Below are 23562 nucleotides of genomic sequence, written 5' to 3'. Positions count from 1 at the left end.
ATTAGCCATGTTGGCACGCTCCTGTAATTCCAGTTACTCAAGAGGCTGATGCGGGAGAACCACTTGAATCCAGGAGGCGGAGGTTGCAGTGAGCGGAGATCATGCTATTGCACTCAAACTCGTGCAACAAGAGTGAAACTCCATCTCAAGAAAAAGAAGGAAAAAAAGGTGAATCTGATTGCACTCTGCTCCTTGAAGGCAGGAAGCTTAGCTGCCGATGAAATGGGAGAAGCATTTCCATTAAAATCTTGCTTAAGATACTGGGATAGATATCCTGGTTTCTGTATTGAGTTTATATTTGTGACTTAAGGAAACCATAGGACTTTCTATTACCTATAAGTACCCAGATAATTCATAGGGGATGGCTAAGATGTTTATTCAAAGGAGAAGAAATTTTCAGCAAATTAATTTTAAAGGGTCAATGAGGAGTAAAAAACACAGTTGAGTTTTATATTATATTCTACTTTTCTGAGTCAGAAAAAAAAAATCACAGCAGAGTTTTAGTAAGATGGTTCCAGAAAGAGAATGGAGAAGAAGTTGGAGTGAGGAAAAGCCTGGAAAGCCCCTATTAAAGGATTCTACGTCAGATGAGTAGATTGCAAAAATTTCCTCCCATTCTGTAGGTTGCCTATTCACTCTGATGGTAGTTTCTTTTGCTGTGCAGAAGCTCTTTAGTTTAATTAGATTCCATTTGTCCATTTTGGCTTTTGTTGCCATTGCTTTTGGTGTTTTAGACATGAAGTCTAGAACATAGGCCCATGCCTATGTTCTGAATGGTATTGCCTAGGTTTTCTTCTAGGGTTTTTATGGTTTTAGGTCTAACATTTAAGTCTCTAATCCATCTTGAATTAATTTTCATATAAGGTGTAAGGAAGGGATCCAGTTTCAGCTTTCTACATCTGCCTAGCCAGTTTTCCTAGAACCATTTAATAAATAGTGAATCATTTCCCCATTTCTTGTTTTTGTCAGGTTTGTCAAAGATCCAATGGTTGTAGCTGTGTGGTATTATTTCTGAGGGCTCTGTTCTGTTGCATTGGTCTATATCTCTGTTTTGGTACCAGTACCATGCTGTTTTGGTTACTGGAGCCTTGTAGTATAGTTTGAAGTCAGGTAGTGTGATGCCTCCAGTTTTGTTCTTTTGGCATAGGATTGTGTTGGCAATGCAGGCTCTTTTTTGGTTCCATATGAACTTTAAAGTAGTTTTTTCCAATTTTGTGAAGAAAGTCATTGGTAGCTTAATGGGGATGGCATTGAATCTACAAATTACCTTGGGTAGTATGGTCATTTTCACGACATTGATTCTTCCTATCCATGAGCATGGAATATTCTTCCATTTGTTTGTGTCCTCTTTTATTTCATTGAGCAGTGGTTCGTAGTTCTCCTTGAAGAGATCCTTCACATTCCTTGTAAGTTGGATTCCTAGGTAATTTATTCCCTTTGAAGCAATTGTGAATGGGAATAATTCCACGTGAGATAGTGAGAAAATGGTGATATTTCAAGCTATGGGGTACCTGGAGGCAAGAAGTGTTTACATCACTACCGTAACAACTGTGGAGATGTGAAAAGAGAAAAAAATAATTAGTCAAAAGTCTTTAATGTTTATTTCACCTCTGTAGTTGACTCTTAGTGCTGCTTTCAATTAATTGTTAACCTTGTTAACTGTTAACTCACTTTCCTCATCTCTAAAATGGACAAATAATATTTGATAAATTAATGTAATAAAATATGTAATGATGTGTGAACTCACCATAAGTGAATGAATGATAATTAGGTTACCTAAAAGAAAGAATGAATAAATGAATGAATGAAACGCCCAGCTCCAGAGTAAAAGCAAGAAGCTCTCCGTCTCTAAAATACCATCCAAATGCTTCCTCAGAGCTGAACTTCCCATGTAAACGTTTCATTGTGTGTGTGTGTGTGTGTGTGTTTTCTCCTGATAATCAAAGTGGTGTTTAAATATTCAATAGATGGCTTTAGTACCTTAAATACTCATCTGGAGATTACACCTAGACTGGCAAACCTGTTGGGGTAAGTGATCCTACTTGCTATTCAGTTTAGTGTTTACCAGCAAGCATTCAGTCAGAGCCCTGTGCTAAAGGCTGCTGGCAAATCTTCCCGTGATGGTTGAGTTGAAATGAATACTAAGGCAGTGTCAGCTTCTGGCTTTCGTTAGATTCTCTTTGACTGAGGTGAATATTAAAACAAGGCCACCTGATAGAGTCATCTTGGATTCCTGCAGGAAGGGACTGAAGGTGCTGGAAGCAAAATGAAGTACGGGTGGGAAAGCATAATAAGTTCTGCAATTTACAAGTGTTAATATGAAAAATCAGAATGTGAACCTCACTGGAAAGAATCTATAGGCTATTTATCTACTCAAAGTGACCTTGTAATCTATCAGTCATTAAAATGATAGCAAAGAACATGAATGCCACCCTGTGGCTACCAGTAGAAATTATATTTAATATAACATAATTTTACATAATTAGAGGATAATGGGAATGTGATTAAAAGAAATCATACAGATGCCAGGAGAAAGAGGGACAGCTCAGATAAACAGTTATCACAGCTAATATATGACTCAGGGAGGCATTACCTAAAATGCTAAGGAAAAAAACTCACTAAAGTCTCCTCTAAAAAAAGTAAGCAAAAAGAAAAAAAATCCGATTATAGATGCATAAAGCTTTAGACAGAGGCAAAAATGGATTTCTGGCAATAACGCCAGATTTAAGAACAGAGAAGGAAAGGTATGCTTTATGGTATTCTTCTCAGTAAGCACACTAGGATTATGTGAGACCCACACATATGCACGAAGATGTTTATTCCTATATGTCTAAGTACACAAATTGTGCATATTCCAATTTACATGTACATTAATATACTCATTTAATCTTCATGTGGGATTTTTCTGCATCTGACTACTGCAAAACAATTGATGATTCTGTTCATTTAATCAACAAATTTTCCTGGAATACCAGCTTTGAGCTGTATACTGTCCTTAGTTCTGGGGCTACAAAAAAAAGTTCATACCCTCATTGAGATTATATTCACAGGCTGGAAAATATATATATATTTTAATATATATATTTAATAAATATATTTATTTATTAAATAAAAATTAATAAAATATAATAAATAAACATATAAATAAAATGTGATAAATAAATAAAATATAATAAATAAAAATAATAAAATTTATTAAATATTAAAATATTTAATAAAAATATAAATATATGCCCTTACAAAATCCATATATATATGTCAGGTGTTGAACATATATGGAAAAAATAAAACAATATAACTGGAATGGTGAATGTTGAGGGGTGGAGGAGAAAGGAGAGTTTCTTTAATAAGATATTTGAAAACCCAAAGGGCATTGTGAGGGAGCAAGCCGTGTATATAAGGAGAAAGGAAACTTCCAGACAAACAAGAGTGCAGTGCAAAGACTTGGTGTGTTTGAGGAACAATGAGCAGCACCCCCTCCCTGCCACCCACCACATAGGGCACAGAGCAAGTGAATAGAAGAAGGTTTGGGGATGAGGAAGGAGAGCCAAAGCAATGGCAGTGGCAGAGGAGCTGGGCACAGAGAGCCTTGTAGACAATTTTGACGACTTTGGCTTTTACTCGCAATTAGAGCTCTTTGATGTGCTTTGGTTTAAAATAATCAGTCTAACTTCAGTCTGGAAAAAGGACTACAAGGGCAAAAGGAAGGAAGGTCTTTTAATAGTCCAGCAAATGATGGCAATGACTTGGTTCAAGGTAGTAGCAATGAATGTGGTAAAAGTGATTGGATTTTAGACAGACAGTAAAGGTAGAATCAAGCCATTTATATTTAGATTCAATATAGTGCCCAAAAAAAGGAGAAGAGTCAAGAGCTTTGGTCTGAGTAATCAGAAGAATGTAGTTGTCATTCACAGATTTGAGAAAGACTATGAGAGAAGCATGTTTAGGTGAGGAAATATGGGAGTTCCACTTTGAACATCCTAAGCTACGAACATTTGTTAGTTATTCAAATAGAGGTCTTTGGTTGAAGAGTGGTGTTACTAGATTTATCAAATGAAATAAAGGATACCCAGTTAAATCTGAATGTCAGATAAACAATGAAGAATCTTAGCATAAGTAAATACAATGTTTGTGACATACATTAAAAATAATGTTCATCAGAAATTCAAATTTAACTGAGCATCTTACATTTCACCTGACAACACTAGTCAAAGGGCATTTGGGTTAAAAGTCTGAAGTTCAGGGGAGATTTCTGGATGGATGGGGTTAAAAATTTAGGAGGCATCGTAATATGATGGATTTTAAAACTGAGAGTGAGATTACCTAGGGATGAATATGGAAAGAAAAGAGATGAGACCTGAGGGTATACTTTGGACATCCATAAATAAATCACTCAGTACAGTTGTCAGACTTCAAACCATTCAAGACTTTATTAGTCTTTGAACAGGCATTACAGAGTTATCTGCACCTGGATCTTTCAGAAGCAGAGAGAGGCCAGTTCTAAAGCTGCATTTCTCTCGATGTATCTGTAGTAATGCTTCTTCCCACATGTTATCCCTTCTATCACACCATGAGGTTTTGTAAAAGACAGAGACAAATAGGCAGACTTCTCAATATCAAGATCTGAAGGGAAGAAATCTCATACCCTGTGTCCTGGTCACCATAGTAACATAAGTTCTAACATTGTTAATCTATTTTCAAATTCCATTTCCAAGGTGAGCAAAATCAATACGGGAGAAGAAATATTAGGCCAGTGAAGGCCAGTGAAATATTTAAGTTTTAATGCCATGCCAGTGTTTCCAACTTTAAGAGTATGGAGGTTTGCGTTGATCTCTATTTTGTTTCACTCAGAAATAGTTTAGATTTCTAAAGGGAAGAACAGAGAATCATCTGGAGATTAACAGGCAGTTAATCTGGAATAAATGAAGAAGACTATATGATACAATGGCTGTAAGGATCTGGAGATTTATTTCTGTACATAGACTGTAAGAGTACTTGGCTATTTGACCAGTCTTGCCTCTCTACCTGCATTAACTCTCATCCTTCTTTCCTAAGTCATTGAACTGTCCAGTCAGATTCTTCCTTGTGTCCTTTTATAAGCTCATCAGAGTGGTATGACCGACAGGTCACGAAGAGTTGTTTTGAAAATTCTGCCTTTGGTGTCAGATCGATCATGATACGAGTCTTGGTTCTGCCCTTCCAAAATGCATGTAACTAACCTCTCTAAGATTTTTTTTCTTCTGCAAAATGGGGGTACTGAGATGATGTCTCTCATGTAAGAATTTTGTAAGAATGAACTGAGATATACATGTTAATCTTTGCCTAGAGAACCTGTCTTATAAAAAGTGCTCAATATGTGTTTGATACCACTTTTGCAATCATTAATGCTATACAGGCAATGCGTATGAGCAAAAAACAGTCCAACAGTATTCAACACATAATCAACTAGGAGAAAAATAAAAGAAAAAGAGATCACCCATATTTTCCGTTTATTTCCTCTTATTTCCTCCCAAGATCTTTGCTTTGTAATGCACAGTAAATTCGCCTTTCATGAAATAACCGTGGGTAACCACTGCTGCCTTTATAGAGGTTACAGCTGCCACTCAGGACCTCTGCCACAGTTTCAGAGGCATATCTAGAATTATCTACCCCACTGGGCATTCTAATATTATACTCTGATAACATCAGTTTTGAGAACTAAATTGTAGAAAAAATATAATTAATAAAAAGCATATAATATGTAAACTTTAAATCTGAAGATTACAAATCACAGTTAAATCACTAACCTTTGTTTTCATCATGAGACCATATGTAATACTTGGAGTAAGTGGTGAAATGGGATTTGGGGAGAGAGACCCTGTAATTTTCAGAGGTTGGGCTTCCCTACTGTCAGTGGATATCTTCTCAACAGTCAGAACTCCATTTCTACAGGAAGTTATTTCCTAGAGAAAAGGCTCTGGAATCCTCTTGGTATCCCTTCTCTCTTTCCTACCTGGCCCAGGTCACAATCTCTTCCTTTCTCATCCTTCTCTCTTCCAAGGAATGGTCTGCATTGCTTTCTCTTTCCCCAAGCACTGAAATGCCACAAACATGTTCACTTGCAAACTGGGGATACAGTATTTACTCATGACTGTATCATCTGTATCAAGCTCCTGAGCTGTATCATCTGGTGAGTCAGCATTCTAGGTTGCAGAATAAATGAAAACTTTATTATTCCATAATATCTATTAACAGGAAAACATAATGATATTATTTATCTTTGGGGAAGCAGAATGCATATAGTTTTGTTTACATATTAAAAGGTAAATATGGGCTGAGTGTGGTGAAACACACCTATAATAACACTTTGGGAAGCTGAGGTGGGAGGATCACTTGAGCCTCGGAGTTCAAGACTGCAGTGAGTTGTGTTCATGCCATTGCATTGCAGCCTGGGTGAGAGACAGAGAGAAAGGGAGGAAAGAGAGAAAGAAAGAGAAGGTAAAAGAAAAGAAGGGAGGGAGGGGAAGGGGAAAGGGGAAAGGAAAGGGGGAATAAAGGGAAGGAGGGAGACAAGTATGAAGAAAAATAATAATTTGAGATGCTAGGCTGAACTATATGAAATTTCTGGCATTTCACCATTTTTGCCCTGTAAACACAGCAATAGCATATGGTTCAACCCGGTAGAAACATGTTATTTGTCTAAGTGAATATTGCCTCTGGAGGAGAAAAAAGTTCCAAGTGCTGGAACATTGAACTAGTATTTGCCATCAAAAAAGGTTCTATAAGCAAACAGTGTCACTGAAAGACACCCAAGGGTTTTTTAAAGACCTTTTTAATATTCAGGATTAAGAGACCTGAGCAAATGCCGTATCCCCATTTTGCAGGGGACGTTTAAAGGGCCCCTAAAAAATAAATTGACCCACCATACTGCAAAACAGTGGCCAAAGTGTCCAATTCTTGGCACCAAAGTTGATGTTTTAGAATGCACACCTAGAGAATGAGAACATAGGTGGTAAACCATTGCAGAGATATAAAAGTTGTGAAAGAAAACGAATGATACCTAAGGGGGTAGCGAAGAGTAGAAAGGGTGTCTACTCACCAAACCTACAAACAGAAGTCAGTAATGGCTATAGTGACTAAAAGAAATTTCTCTCTAAGTTTAGAAATCATCCAATTCAACTCACCAGATTCAAAACATGTGTTCCTATGGCACTAGCCCTGTATGGCTGTCCCTTCTTCTCTCTTCAAAAACCATTCTCAGTGAGTAGATCTCTGCCTTATTTCCGGGGTTTTGGTTTTTTATTTTTTGTTTTTAATCCCAAAGACTGCTGTAAGGAAGGAAGAAAAGAAAATCAATGAGTCACCATGAAAGGAAGAACAACAGGCTCAGTTCAGAGAAACACTCTGAAGAGCCCTACTCTGTCTCTCTCATGGGAAAGACCAAGCTACCCTATGTGGGCCCAGTCAATCTATTACTCAAATTCATTTAGAACCTGGAACTTAAGGCAATGTATTCCTATTTGATGTTTCCGTTTTTAAAACATACTCTCAACCATATCATACTAGCCCCATGAAATAGGTAGGAAAGGTGATGCTATCCTCATGAATAGGAAAGATGCTTTATCTCTATATTGCTGATAAGGAAGCTGAAGCCCATTATCTTCTCAAGATGTCACAAGGATTGCAAGAACCGTAACTAGAATCTGGGCCTTCTGACTGCTCAGTTTAAGAAATAATATACTTTGGATCTAGAAAGATATGAGTGTCAATTCTGTAACTGATTGCTTCTGTAATCACCTAAGCCTCAGTTTTGTTAGCTGTAAAATTTGGTAATAGATTCTATTTCAGGTGGCAACAAACTTTGCTCAATTAGTTTTGGACCTCTTTCTTTTTGAGCCTTGCTTCCCACTCCTGGGCCTGCCTCTCAAAGGGAGAGAATGGCATTGTGGGAAACAGTAAAGTAAAATGACTAGATATTCAAAATGGTTCACCATGAGAAGCAGTGAAGAAAAAGGGTTTTCTGGGTCAGAGTTTCAAACTATAAGGATATCTTTTGAAGTTTTGGTACCTCCTAGACAATGTTATCCAAATAGCTTATTTCCACTGTGGTTTCAGTCTAAAGCTGACATCTTTAAGCTTGTTCATTTTCTCTTTTAAATGTGAATAATATGCTTTAACCTGGGGATTAAATATGCTGTAAAACCTAATTTAAAATAAAGATTACAATGTACTGCTCCTTATCCAAAGGAAGCAAAATATAAAAGAAGCTGCCCTAAAGGTTAATGGAAAAAGAAATTGTTATCTTTATTCTTTTACGTATTTAAAACATTTCAATTCAAACCTAAATTGGATATTGGATTAACTTTAATGATAGATGATAATTTACTGAAAAAAACAATGTGGTCATCTCTGAATTATCCTTATTTACAAATTGAACTAAAGAAACAAAAACTCCTGTAAATTTGTTTGAGTTCTTTGTAGGTTCTGGATATTAGCCCTTTGTCAGATGAGTAGATTGCAAAAATTTTCTCCCATTCTGTAGGTTGCCTGTTCACTCTGATGGTAGTTTCTTTTGCTGTGCAGAAGCTCTTTAGTTTAATTAGATCCTATTTGTCAATTTTGGCTTTTGCTGCCGTTGCTTTTGGTGTTTTAGACATGAAGTCTTTGCCCATGCCTATGTCCTGAATGGTACTACCTAGGTTTTCCTCTAGGGTTTTTATGGTATTAGGTCTAAATTTGCAAGAAAAAAACAAACAGCCCCATCAAAAAGTGGGCAAAGGATATGAACAGACATTTCTCAAAAGAAGACATTCATACAGCCAACAGACACATGAAAAAATGCTCATCATCACTGGCCATCAGAGAAATGCAAATCAAAACCACAATGAGATACCATCTTACACCAGTTAGAATGGCGATCATTAAAAAGTCAGGAAACAACAGGTGCTGGAGAGGATGTGGAGAAATAGGAACACTTTTACACTGTTGGTGGGATTGTAAACTAGTTCAACCATTATGGAAAACAGTATGGCGATTCCTCAAAGATCTAGAACTAGATGTACCATATGACCCAGCCATCCCATTACTGGGTATATACCCAAAGGATTATAAATCATGCTGCTATAAAGACACATGCACACATATGTTTATTGCGGCACTATTCACAATAGCAAAGACTTGGAATCAACCCAAATGTCCATCAGTGACAGATTGGATTAAGAAAATGTGGCACATATACACCATGGAATACTATGCAGCCATAAAAAAGGATGAGTTCGTGTACTTTGTAGGGACATGGATGCAGCTGGAAACCATCATTCTCAGCAAACTATCACAAGAACAGAAAACCAAACACCGCATGTTCTCACTCATAGGTGGGAACTGAACAATGAGATCACTTGGACTCGGGAAGGGGAACATCACACACTGGGGCCTATCATAGGGAAGGGGGAGGGGGGAGGGATTGCATTGGGAGTTATACCTGATGTAAATGACGAGTTGATGGGTGCTGACGAGTTGATGGGTGCAGCACAGCAACATGGCACAAGTATACATATGTAACAAACCTGCACGTTATGCACATGTGCCCTAGAACTTAAAGTATAATAATAATAATAAAAAAAAAAAGGAAACAAAAACTCCAAAACAGTAGATGCCTCGAAGTATTTTACTGTCATAAATGTCAGAATATGGATAAATGCAGTATGATTTGAGGAAACACAAACTATTTCTTCATGAACATACACATTTTTAAGGATGGTAAATAGAGTAGAGTATCAATTTACTACAATTTTTTTCATCACTTTAGCTGGTTGTCACCTCCACTCTAAATAAGACATTGAAAGAATGGGACAGGGGAATAGTAGGTTTTAATGCAGCAACACTGATTTCCTAAAAAATGTTCATTTCTTAGTGTTTTTGGACAGCATGAAAGTATGAGGTGGGGAGAAAGAGTCTACCAATAGCAAGCATTCTCTATAATGCTTTGTCTGAATATAACATTGTATTAACATGTGTAGGCTATTATTAAATGCTGTTTTTCTAACTTATTTATAAGCATATTTATTCATTTTTACATTCACTAAATATTTTGAGCACTGACTATTTGCCATGAACAGTGGAAGAGCTTAAGAGGGAGAAACGCTTATTTATTCATAGCTACTGTTCTCAAAGAGCTTACAAGGTAATTATATATAAACTTGTTTTAAAATAAGTTTACATAGTGGAAGTGGCATCAGGGAGTCACCAACTGGGTATTAAAAATTAATTGTAAGCATGTCAAACAATGAGACATTAAACAGGTTATAGTACATGTTGTAATGGAATGTGATAAAAAGCATTTTAAAAATTAGGTTACTGAATTCTACTTAAGAGCAAAAACAATGTTCACAGTACACTAAATGAAAAATCAGGTTTAAAACACTGCATCAGTTATACACTAACATTTGCTGGCTTAAAATAACAATATATTATATCTCATAATTTTTCAGTTGGCTAAGAAGTCATTTTGTGGGATTCTCATGGGATGAGTCATGCAGCGGTGCTAAGCAATGCAGCCACAGGGTTACTCGAGGCCTGGCTCATCTGGGACAAGTGGGATGATTGGACTTTTCTATAAATGTGGTCTTTTATTCTCAGGAAAACTAGATCTGGAGCTGCCCAAGTCTTCTGTTTGCTGATGCCCCATTGATTTAAACAAGTCAAACGGCTCACCCCAGAGTCCATGTGGGAAGGGACACTCTGCCAAGGTATAGCATACATGGAGGGGTTGACACGTTGGAAAACGTATAATCTACCACAAATTGCATGCCCTTTATAATCATATCCTAGCACACATACATTCTCACGTATACAGTCTAAAAGAAATACACAAACATATTATCTTTGAGAGGAGGAAGAGTGAGGTTACAAATATTTTTTCCTTCTTTTTTATTATACTTTCAGTTTTGGGGTACACGTGCACAACATGCAAGGTTGTTACGTAGGTATACATCTGTCGTGTTGCTTTGCTGCACCCATCAACTCGTCATTTATGTTAGGTATTTCTCCTAATGCTATCCCTCCCCCCAGGCCCCCACCTGCCAACAGGCCCCAGTGTGTGATGTTCCCCTTCCTGTGTCCATGTGTTCTCATTGTTCAACTCCCACTTATGAGTGAGAATATGCAGTGTTTGGTTTTCTCTTCTCCTGTTACTTTGCTGAGAATGATGGTTTCCAGTTTCGTCCATGTCCCTGCAAAGGACATGAAGTCATCCTTTTGTATGGCTGCATAGTATTCCATGGTGTATATGTGCCACATTTTCTTTATCCAGTCTATCATGGATGGGCATTTGGGTTGGTTCCAAGTCTTTGCTATTGTGAACAGTGCCACAGTAAACATAGGTGTGCATGTGTCTTTATAGTAGCATGAGTTATAATCTTTGGGTATATACCCAGTAATGGGATGGCTGGGTCAAATGGTATTTCTAGTTCTGGATCCTTGAGGAATCACCACACTGTCTTCCATAATGGTTGAACTAATTTACACTCCCACCAACTGTGTAAGAGAATTCCTGTATCTCCACATCCTCTCCAGCATTGGTTGTTTCCTGACTTTTTAATGATTGCCATTCTTACTGGCATGAGATAGTATCTCACTGTGGTTTTGATTTGCATTTTTCTAATGACTGGTGATGATGAGCATTTTTTCATAAGTTTGTTGGCTGCATAAATGTCTTCTTTTGAGAAGTGTCTGTTCATATCCTTCACCCATTTTTTTATGGGGTTGTTTTCTTCTTCTAATTTTGTTTAAGTTCCTTGAGGATTCTGGATATTAACCCTTTGTCAGATGGATACATTGCAAAACTTTTTTCCCAATCTGTAGGTTTCCCGTTCACTCTCCTGATAGTTTCTTCTGCTGTGCAGAAGCTCTTTAGTTTAATTAGATCCCATGTCTATTTTGGCTTCTGTTGCCATTGCTTTTGGTGTTTTCATCCTGAATTCTTTGCCCATCCCTATGTCCTGAGTGATACTGCCTAGGTTTTCTTCTAGGGCTTTTATGCTTTTAGGTCTTACATTTGAGTCTTTAATCCATCTTAAGTTAATTTCTGTATAAGGTGTAAATAAGGGATCCAGTTTCAGCTTTCTACATATGGCTAGCCAGTTTTCCCAGCACCATTTATTAAATAGGGAATCCTTTCCTCAATCTTGTTTTTGTCAGGTTTGTCAAAGATCAGATGGTTGTAGATGTGTGGTGTTATTTCTGAGGACTCTGTTCTGTCCAAGCAGTCTATATATCTGTTTTGGTACCAGTACCATGCTGTTTGGTCACTTTAGCCTTTTAGTATAGTTTGAAGTCAGGTAGCATAATGCCTCCAGCTTTGTTATTTTTGCTTAGGATTGTCTTGGCTATATGGGCTCTTTTTTGGTTCCATATGAAATTTAAAGTAGGGTTTTCCAATTCTGTGAAGAAAGTCAGTGGTAGTTTGATGGGGATAGCATTGAATCTATAAATTACTTTGGGCAGTATGGCCATATTCACAATATTGATTCTTCCTATCCATGAGCATGGAATGTTTTTCCATTTGCTTGCATCCTGTTTTATTTCATTGAGCAGTGGTTTGTAGTTCTCCTTGAAGAGATCCTTCACATCCCTTGTAACTTGGATTCATAGGTATTTTATTCTCTTTGTAGCAATTGTGAATGGGAGTTCCCTCATGATTTGGCTCTCTGTTATTGGTGTGTATAAATGCTTGTGATTTTTGCACATTGATTTTTTATCCTGAGACTTGGCTGAAGTTGCTTATCAGCTTAAGGAGAATTTGGGCTGAGATGATGGGGTTTTCTAAATATACAATCATGTCATGTCATCTGCAAACAGAGACAATTTGACTTCCTCTTTTCTTAATTGAATACTCTTTATTTCTTTTTCTTGCCTGATTGCCCTGACCAGAACTTCCAATACTATGTTGAATAGGAGTGGTGAGAGAGGGCATCCTTGTCTTCTGCCAGTTTTCAAAGGGAATGCTTCCAGTTTTTGCCCATTCAGTATGATATTGGCTGTGGGTTTGTCATAAATAGCTCTTATTATTTTGAGATATGTTCCATCAATACCTAGTTCATTGAGAGTTCTTAGCCTGAAGGGCTGTTGAATTTTGTCGAAGGCCTTTTCTGTATCTATTGAGATAATTGCGTGGCTTTTGTCATTGGTTCTATTTATGTGATGGATTACGTTTATTGATTGCATATGTTGAACCAGCCTTGCATCCCAGGGATGAAGCAAACTTGATCATGGTGGATAAGCTTTTTGATGTGCTGCTGGATTCGGTTTGCCAATATTTTATTGAGGATTTTCGCATCAATGTTCGTCAGGAATATTGGCCTACAATTTTCTTGTGTGTGTGTCTCTGCCAGATTTTTGTATCAGAATGATGCTGGCCTCATAAAATGAGTTAGGGGAGGATTCCTTCTTCTACTGACTGGAATAGTTTCAGAAGGAATGGTAGCAGCTCCTTCTTGTACCTCTGGTAGAATTTGGCTGTGAATCCGTCTGGTCCTGAACTTTTTTTAGCTGGTAGGCTATTATTGTGTCAATTTCAGAACCTACTATTGGTCTATTCAGAGATTCGACTTTTTCCTGGTTTAGTCTTGGGAGGGTGTATGTGTCCAGGAATTTATCCATTTCATCTAGATTTTCTACTTTATTTGTGTAGAGGTGTCTATAGTATTATCTGACGGTAGTTTGTACTTTTGTGGGATCATTGGTGATATCCCCTTTACCAGTTTTTATTGCATCTATTTGACTCTTATCTCTTTCCTCCTTTATTAGTCTTGCTAGTAGTCTATTTTGTTGATCTTTTCAAAAAACCAGCTCCTGGATTCATTGATTTTTTTGAAGTGATTTTTGTGTCTCTATCTCCTTCAGTTCTGCTCCAATCTTAGTTATTTCTTGTCTTCTGCTAGCTTTTGAATTTCTTTGCTCTTGCTTCTCTAGTTCTTTTAAATGTGATATTAGGGTGTCAATTTTAGATCTTTCCTGCTTTCTCTTGTGGGCATTTGGTGCTATAAATTTCCCTCTATGCACTGCTTCAAATGTGGCCCAGAAATTCTTTGTGTCTGTGTCCCAGACACATGGAAAGTTGTGTCTCCATTCTCATTGGTTTCAAAGAACATCTTTATTTCTGCCTTCATTCGTTATTTACCCAGTAGTCATTCAGGAGCAGGTTGTTCAGTTTCCATGTAGTTTCCATGAGGTCTTGAGTGAGTCTCTTAATCCTGAGTTCTAATTTGATTGCACTGTGGTCTGAGAGAGAGTTTGTTGTGATTTCTGTTCTTTTACATTTGCTGAGGAGTGCTTTACTTCCAATTATGTGGTCAATTTTGGAATAAGTGTGATGTGGTGCTGAGAAAAATGTATATTATGTTGACTCGAGGTAGAGAGTTCTGTAGATTTCTATTAGGTGTGCTTGGTGCAGAGTTGAGTTCAAGTCCTGGATATCCTTGTTATTTTCTATCTCTTTGATCTGTCTAATATCGACAGTGCAGTGTTAAAGTCTCCCACTATTATTGTGTGGGAGTCTAAGTCTCTTTGTAGGTCTCTAAGAACTTGCTTTATGAATCTGGGTGCTCCTGTATTGGGCGCATATATATTTAAGACAGTTCTTCTCATTGCATTGATCCCTTTACTATTATGTAATGGCCTTCTTTGTCTCTTGATCTTTGTTGGTTTAAAGTCTGTTTTATCAGAGACTAGGATTGTGACCCTGCTCTTTTTTTTTTTTTCTTTCCATTTGCTTGGTAAGTCTTCCTCCATCCCTTTATTTTGAGCCTATGTGTCTTTGCTTGTGAGATGGGTCTTCTGAAAACAGCACACTGATGGGTCTTGACTCTATGCAATTTGCCAGTCTGTGTCTTTTAAATGGGGCATTTAGCCCATTTACATTTAAGGCTAATATTATTATGTGTGAATTTGAGCCTGTCATTATGATGTTAGCTGGTTATTCTGCCCATTAGTTGATGCCGTTTCTTCCTAGCATCGATGGTCTTTCCAATTTGGCATATTTTTGCAGTGGCTGGTGCCAGTTGTTCCTTTCCATGTTTAGTACTTCCTTCAGGAGCTCTTGTAGGGCAGGACTGGTGGTGACAAAATCTCTCAGCATTTGCTTCTCCATAAAGGCTTTTATTTCTCCTTCACTTATGAAGCTTACTATGGCTGGATATGAAATTCTGGGTTGAAAATTCTTTTCTTTAAGAATGTTGAATATTCGCCCCCACTCTCTTCTGGTTTGTAGAGTTTCTGCCGAGAGATCTGCTGTTGGTCTGATGGGCTTCCCTTTGTCGGTAACCCGACCTTTCTCTCTGGCTGACCTTAACATTTTTTCCTTCATTTCAACCTTGGTGAATCTGATGATTATGCGTGTTGGGATTGCTCTTCTTGAGGAGTATCTTTGTGGTGTTGTCTGTATTCTCTGAATTTGAATGTTGGCCTTCCTTGCTAGGTTGGTGAAATTCTCCTGGATAATGTGCTGAAGAGTGTTTTCCAACTTGGTTCCATTCTCTCCATCACTTTCAGGTATACCAGTCAAATATAGATTTGGTCTTTTCACATAGTCCCATATTTGTTGGAGGCTTTGTTCATTTCTTTTTACTCTTTTTTCTCTAATCTTGTCTTCTAGCTTTATTTCGTTAATTTGATCTTCAATCACTGATATCCTTTCTTCCTCATGATTGATTTGGCTATTGAAACTTGTATATGCTTCACGAAGTTCTCATGCTGTTTTTCAGCTCCATCGGGTCATTTATTTTCTTCTCTACACTGGTTATTCTAGTTAGTCATTGGTCTAACCATTTTTCTTCATTTTTTAAATCTGAATTTAAAAATCTACAGTGAGCACATATAGGATGCATTTTTTCTATTAAAAATGTAAAGTTAGCCCAGAAAAAGTTGTCTGTTAACATATCCTGTTCAAAATGTAGAATGGTCCAATTGTTAAAAGGTATAAACAATGCACGTTTGAAAGCAAAAGTACCATTTGGAGACACTGGTCATGTCCTCATTCATTTGAAAGGAAATTTGCAACACTGCCATTACTATTTTGTCACAACTTTGCGAAATTGCACACATTCAGTTAATTTTGAAGGACTGAAAATTAGATATGACTCATGTTATTCATCAAAAATTACAGTAATATTAACATGCTTTCAGGCAGTAATTTAAATACACACACTTGTAGCCAAACCAAGTTATCCTCATGAAGATCACCTCATTTTTCAATAATATTCCATCTTCAAAGTTTTGCTGATGCAGTTTTTGTCTTCTTGATTGTCCTCACCCCTTTTGTGGCCAATCATTTCCTCAAGACCCACTTTGTTCCAAAGGCTTGTTCAGCCCACACTGATAACTCCTCTTTGTACAGTCTGTTTGATCATCTGGTTATGTTGTGGCTTATCTTATGTATGTGCAGGCCCTCAATAAAACAGTGATTAATTGAATATTTGAAATCTCTCAGAAACACTGAGCTTCATGTGCAGCACTTGAGCAGAAAACTTTGATTATTTAAATTTCTTCAAATTGTAATAAATCAAGCATTTAGATTTCCAGAGAAAAAGAGCAATCCCAGTGATATGGTTTGACTATATCCCCACCCAAATCACATCTTGAATTGTAGCTCCCATAATCCACATGTGTTGTGGGAGGTAACTGAATCTTGGGGGTGGGTTTTTCCCGTGCTGTTCTCTAATAGTGTATAAGTGTCATGAGATCTGATGGTTTTATAAAGGACAGTTCCCATACACATGCTGTCTTGCCTGCCACCATGTAAGATGTGCCTTTGCTCTTCCTTCACCTTCCACCATGATTGAGGCACCCCCAGCCATATGGAGCTGTGAGACCAATAAACCTCTTTCCTTTATAAATTACCCAGTCTTGGGTATGTCTTTATTAGCATCATGAGTAGGGACTAATACACCCAGCTTCCATCCTTTCCCTTGCAGCAGGAGAGAAAGGGATATATATTTCCTGATTATGAGCACTTCTCATTTCTTCTGAGCTGTGACATCACTTTTAGTAAGGGACTCTCCTTCTCAGTGGAATGCACTGGTGTTTGAGTAGGCATACCCTCATTTTGGAGACTTGTGAGGGGCATGTGGCAGGAAGGAGTTTTAGTAAATGAGGAAACATCTCTGCACTAGCAGCTTTTACTTGTCAACAAGCTCATTTTGAAGGCCCCTCATTCTCCTCTACCTCCTTCCTGAGTATCCTGCTTATCATCTGGAGATGAGAGAAGATGGTTTTGGCAGAGAGAAGACTTTCAAGTTAGTATTTCCTGGAGCCAGAGCAGAGGCAGACAACTACTGTTGCATTATGGAGGTATAAGGAAATGGGGTTGTTTCAAAAGCTATAAAAGTTTCCTTTATTGGCTTCTCTTTTTCACACTGGTTGTTTAAATCTGAATATTTCCTAGCTTTTTGCAGATGATGAAATAGGTAGAAAGAAATGTTTAGCTAATAAAGTGCATGTTATTAGGCAAGCTGCATCATCACTTTCTTCTAACAGGATTTAACAGTCTGTTCTTTTTTTCATTTTTAAAAAATCCCTACCACTATTCCAGGGGTCAGAGGATGCCACTCCTTCAGGGGTCAGTGCATGTTTGTCTCCTGATCGTGCCACAGGAATGTGATTGTAATCTCAGCATCATGGTGGCCATTCTCAATAGTCCCTCTTTCCTGGACATGATCCTCTTTCCCTGGGATTTGTACAGATAAAAGACTGTTTGGGCCGGGCGTGGTGGCTCACACCTGTAATCCCAACACTTTGGGAGGCCAAGGCGAGTGGATCATGATGTCAGGAGATTGAGACCATCCTTGTTAATAGGGTGAAACTCCTCTTCTACTAAGAAATACAAGAAATTAGCCAGGTGTGGTGGTGGGTGCCTGTAGTTCCCGCTACTGGGGAGGCTGAGGCAGGAGAATGGCATGAACCTGGGAGGCGGAGCTTGCAGTGAGCCAAGATAGTGCCACTGCACTCCAGCCAGGGCAACAGAGCGAGACTCCATCTCAAAAAAAAAAAGACTGCTTATCCAGGCCAAAAGGAGTTGGCCAGGTTCAAAAGTAGAGCACGCCCCCAGTTATGCTGTGAAGTAGGCAAAGTTGTCTTCAGTACTTGAGGCTCCAGTGTTTGGAATATTGCCTTTGTGATTCCCAGGCCAGCCTGTCTCCACACTTTACTTCTCCCTTCAGCACCAAAGAGAGTATGATTTGTTCATATACTGCATAACATGCCAAGTAAAGAAGTTGGTTGTACATCTTAATTGTCAATTCCAGTAGGGACAATGTTAGTCTTTCTGTTACCCACATGAGTGAGGTTCAGAAAGGGTTTCTTACACACCGATACGCTAATTGTCATCTGAGAGGAGTGCACTGAGTCATTCTCCCCTAGCTGTTTATGCATTAATCATTCCCAAGCACTATAGAGAAAGGGTTATCAGCCCAGTCCCCAGAATCAGATGCCTGAGTTAAAAGAATGGCTTTAGCACTCTCCAGCTGGTTGACATTGGGCAAATTGTTTGACTTCCTAGTGTTTGAATTTTTTTCGTATATAAAGCAGGAATAATAACCAAACCTACCCCATAAGTATGTTGTGAAGATTAAATAAATTCATACATGAAAAGCACTTTGAACAGTGTTTATCACATTGCAATCAATGAAAGTTATTATAATATTCTTATTCATTTCTTAAACTACTTGAGAGTGCTCCCCTTTTCTAATGTCTCTCCTATAGTACCTAACTTAGAGGGGCTTGCTTCCTCCGTGACCGGGGATGGTTGGACCAGACCAAGAAATAAGAAAAGATCTATGAAAGGAAACTAGATATAATTATAAGAATTTAACTAATGCATCAAAAATGTATAGAATCACAGGACTGAAAGTAAGTCAGAGATAGTTTAATCTATGGTTATCAAAAGTGGAAATATCAATGAGAATAACATAGGGAGTTTAAATACACATGTCTACACCCCAGTACACGCACACACACACACACACACACACACACCTCAATGCAACACCCCCAACTTCATCCCATCCAACATCTACCAAACCCCAACCAGGGATTCTGATAGATTTGTTGAGGGCCACAACTATGTGTATTTTGAAAAAGACTATATGAGGATTCTGATGTATCTCTACCAACCCCTTACCCACTGGTGTCTACATATCCTGTCTAGTACTCTCAGTTTATAGAGAAGAAAAAAAAATGATACCAAGAGAGGATAAATAGCTCTGCCAAAGACAAGTTGCTAACAACTGTAGACTAGTGCTTCTCTGGTTTTTATCCCTACCCTGATAGTTTAGGTCTCCAGCCTTTGGTGACATATGGTTGCCCCCAAATAAAATAGTTTCTGGAAGCCCTCAAGGGATATTCCACTTATGCTTAAAATCAAACTGTGCTGTTAGCCACTGCATGGTTCCTCTGTTCCTCTTCTCCCTTTCTTAATCAGCTATTTGAATTACTCATTCATGCTTTATATACATCTGGGTCCATGGCACCTCCAGGACCTATAGCATTTTTGGTTCCCACTGCTGCTTCTGCTGAGCATGCTGCTTGTGTTAGGCACTGCTGCCCCTCCTATCGGTGCTGTCATCTCCCCCTGGGCACTCTACCCCCACTGATGGCCTGGGACTTTTTTTTTTTTTTAATTTTTATTTTTTTTATTTTTTGGCCTGGGACTTTTAAGATGCCAAAGGTTTGTGCCATGTAATGCTTTCTTATGTTACAGAGAAAAGTAAGATAGTGTAACTTACATTGCAGCCCACCACCAAGATTTAGCAGAATAGCTCTTTCTTTCAGCTTCTTATTTATGGCTCCTGTTTTCCTCCCTGTGTCTCTTGCTGGCATTGTGTCTGAAAATGAATAGACAAACAGGACTAAGACACAATAAGGGATTCATACAACTAAGGCTTTGTTTCCACCTTAATTTGGCTTTCTGATTCTCCCTTCCATAAAGACAGGTGCTGTAAGACTGAATTCATAAGTTAAAAAATAGCAGTAATAAAAACCACTCTTTGAGCACTTACTCTGTGTAGGCATGGCATTAAGCACTTTGCCAACATTAATTCATTTAATATTCATAGGCATCCTTGACAAAGGTAATATTACTATCGCTGTGAATGAATGAAACTGAAAGGTGTTTAGTCACTTGCCCAAGGTCTCAAAACTGGCAATGGGTGAAGTAGATGTTCTAGCCAAGTGTGCTTTCCTCCAGAATCCAAGCTCCTAATTACTTTATTTTACTGCCTAGGGCTACACTTTAGAGAGCTTGGAAAAATCACTAAAATTATATTTAAAATGATGTATGCATGTGCTTTTTACCCTCTAGAGATAAATTTCAGGTGCTCAAAGGGCAAAAAGAATGTCCTAGCATTTTGTTGAGCTTTCCTGTAGGAAGCTGTACAATCTCTTATGAAAATAGACTCCTGCTATGTCTGTCCCATTGGGTCATCAAACCTGCCCAAACTTGTCTGATACTTCAGTAGTGGATCAGTTCAGGCTTCTACTGTGACAAGTAGCAGAGCCAAGATGATGTATTTAGCTATGTTAAGCTAACTCAAGCTTAACACAAGATCATGTGCCTCTCATTTGCCTACCTTCATAGATTTTGTACCTGAAACATTTCTGGGTTACTGAAGATCCTATGGAATCAGGGGGTTGAGGAGAAGGAAACATAAAGAATCCAACCCACTGTGAGAAGACTAAAAGCCCAGTTGGTGGAAGCCACCTCTCTGGGTGGCCAGGGTAACAGCATGCCTCCCCACCTGTGTCTGCTTAGGCAGCCCCTTGGGGTTACTTAGCATGCTGCAGCTGTGCAGATTTCCATCTCTGATAAAAGTTTGCCTGAGAGGTACTTGCTGATGATTGTCAACAATCAAATGAATTATAGATGATGTTGGTAAACAAAATGCTGCCTTGACAAATGATAAGTTGGCTCTCCTCCGACATGACTGCTAAGTCATTCAAAGTGCTGATTAAACCCATTACTGTAAAATAATCACTATCCATTACCTTTAATGTCGTGAACTGACAACCTAGTTAAGGCAGCTGATGGTGTCAGCAAAGTGATTTGTTGTACTGCATGTCCATCGTCAATAAATCACTTCAATAAATCAATGAACAGTAGCAATAAAACAATATATTTTCACATTTCTTGACATTCAATTACAGAGAGTGTATACTGACTTATTCTTAAACACAACACTGAGATGGAAGGATTCAACATTCACCAGCAATGAACGCAGGATTAATTTTATTTTGGCCCAGACCAGAGGAGGCTTCTATAATTATGTTTGTGTGCATGTGTGTGTACGCGTACACGTATGCTTTCTTCAGCTACAGTATTTACCTAGCTGCTGCTGCCGAGATAACACATTACACAAGCAAAACGATAATCCTAAAGGTGTTTCTTGTCTTGAACTTAGATAAAGGTAATAACATGTAGAATACAGAGCTGTGACCAGGAATTTAGAGACCTGAGAAAGTTTTTAACCAACTGTTTGACCTCATGCAATTCACTTAACCTTTCTGTGATTGTTGTTTCATCTGTAAAGCAGGGATAATATCTGCTTACTGCAGACAATGATTACACAATCAGCTGAGATAACATACATGAGAACGCTTTATGAAATATAACACTTCTTTCTAAATTACTTTTCATTTTTCTTATTCTGAAGTCACTATTACCTCTAAAACTCTGATTTTATATATTAAATGCTCTTTCCAGCTATAGAGGTCTTGTAAGCAATTAAGTCTTAGCTAACTCAATTTTTAATACAGTAATGTTTTATGTACTGAATCTTTCTTTATTCACCCATAAGTTATCTAGTACTTGATTTTGTGCCAAACAATGTGCTAGGCCCAGAGAAGACAATAGTGAAAAAAGAGTTCACCATTTCATGATAAAAATAGAAGAGAAATAGGAAAGTAACAAAATCTGTAAAAATCATCATATAGATGTTTTCCAAATATCAAAACATATTTTCTTTTAGCTACTATGGTAGAATTTTTGAAAATTATATTGCACACTCTGAGTCTTCAACTCAGTTTCACAAATATTTTCCAGAAAACTTGGATACAAAGGCCTGTGCAGGTGAGACATGTAAGTATAATTCAGGCCCTCTGAAGGGCCTGCTTTCTAACAGAGAGGAAAAATAAGTATTCCAATAACTATAGGATGAGACAGAATTTGTGACTAGCAATGAAAAAGGTAACTACCAAGACTCGTCATGATTAGAAGAAAGTTAAATTACATCTGATTGGGCAAGCACCTAGACATGATTAACATTAGAGATGGTTCTGGAAGGGTGAGTAAAATGCCAATAATCAGAATAAGGCAATGTGGGGATGGAGGAATTGATCATTCAGAGAAAGATGTTTCCAATGGAGAGATACACAAAGGCAAAGGTAAGAATAAGGAAAAGCACAATGTGGTGCAGGAATTGGTGAGTTCATCCACTTCGGTTGATGTACTAGTTTAAAGAAGCTAAGTTATGTGTAGTAACAGATTAACTTCAAAATCCCAGTAGCACAACAAACCAACACACATCAAATGTTTATTTTTTGCTCACACACTAGATCAATGAAATGTCAGATTCCACCACTTTGTAGCTATAGGATCTGAAATGTGCAACTTTCCTTGTTGCTTCAGGAAAAGAATAAAGAAGCATGGAGAACTCATGCCTGTTTTTCTAGGCTCAGGCACAGGAATGACATACGTTCTTTCTGCTAACAGCCAGTTAACCAGAACTAGCTGTATGGCCTGCTCAATGGCAAGAAGCTGCATAAAGTGGAAGAAAAGAGATTATTTGGTGAGCATTGTTATCTCTTTCATGGCTGGGCTATGAAACATATACAATGGAGAGTAAAAGATAAAATGGAAAATGTCAGCCACTTCTAGCAGTGACTTTCAGGATGTGGAATTTACACTAACCCTAGGAACTGGGGTGACATTGGATGAACAAGATTAGGAGGATGATCTGATTGGGTTTGGTGATAATCTAGCTGTTAACCAGAAGGTCTGAAGGTGGTTTCCTGGATAAATTGTGAGAGAAGAGGGAGATTGGTGTGGTGCCTATCTCAGGTAAAGAGAGAGAGAGAAATTTAAAGCCTAAACATACCATGGTCATGACAATGGAAAACAGACGGCATATGTGAGAAAATGATGAAAGTAAAAGTCTGTTAGATTTGGCCATTAATTCAACATGGGACATGAAGAGTAGAGAGTACAGAAAGGAGAAATCCAGGGACTTTAATCATAGTGGTATCATTGTACGGGCAGTCCACAGAATAAGCCACTCTGGAGACTTCATACCTAGGATATAAAGTTATCATTATAAAAAATAAAGTATGGAGCTGGAGTACAGCAACTACAGCAGAAGCCAAAGATGTGAGTCAGATTTAGTGTGTCTTGAAATCCATTCAAAAATCGTCCAATAAATGGCCAGGTATGGTGGCTCACACCTGTAATCCCAGCACTTTGGGAGGCTGAGGTAGGCAGATCACGAGGTCAGGAGATTGAGACCCTCCTGGCTAACACAGTGAAATCCCATCTCTATT

General features: G+C 38.1%; 1 long non-coding RNA gene across 3 annotated transcripts in view; it reads left to right on the top strand.

Moving 5' to 3' along the window:
- LOC108581633 overlaps positions 1–23562 on the top strand; it is a 92243-nt gene that overhangs the window by 38000 nt on the left and 30681 nt on the right. Inside the window, exon 1 of one of the 3 annotated variants that reach the window (XR_002516636.2) lies at positions 16746–22814. The exons of the other annotated variants lie outside the window; for them this stretch is intronic. This is a non-coding gene — a long non-coding RNA (uncharacterized LOC108581633). Of the gene's footprint in view, positions 1–16745; positions 22815–23562 lie in introns of those variants that run through there. 3 annotated transcript variants of the gene reach the window in all.

Source organism: Papio anubis, chromosome 14 (genome assembly GCF_008728515.1).
Source record: "Papio anubis isolate 15944 chromosome 14, Panubis1.0, whole genome shotgun sequence".
Lineage (NCBI taxonomy): Eukaryota > Metazoa > Chordata > Mammalia > Primates > Cercopithecidae > Papio > Papio anubis.
This window is presented reverse-complemented; position numbering and strand designations above follow the sequence as displayed.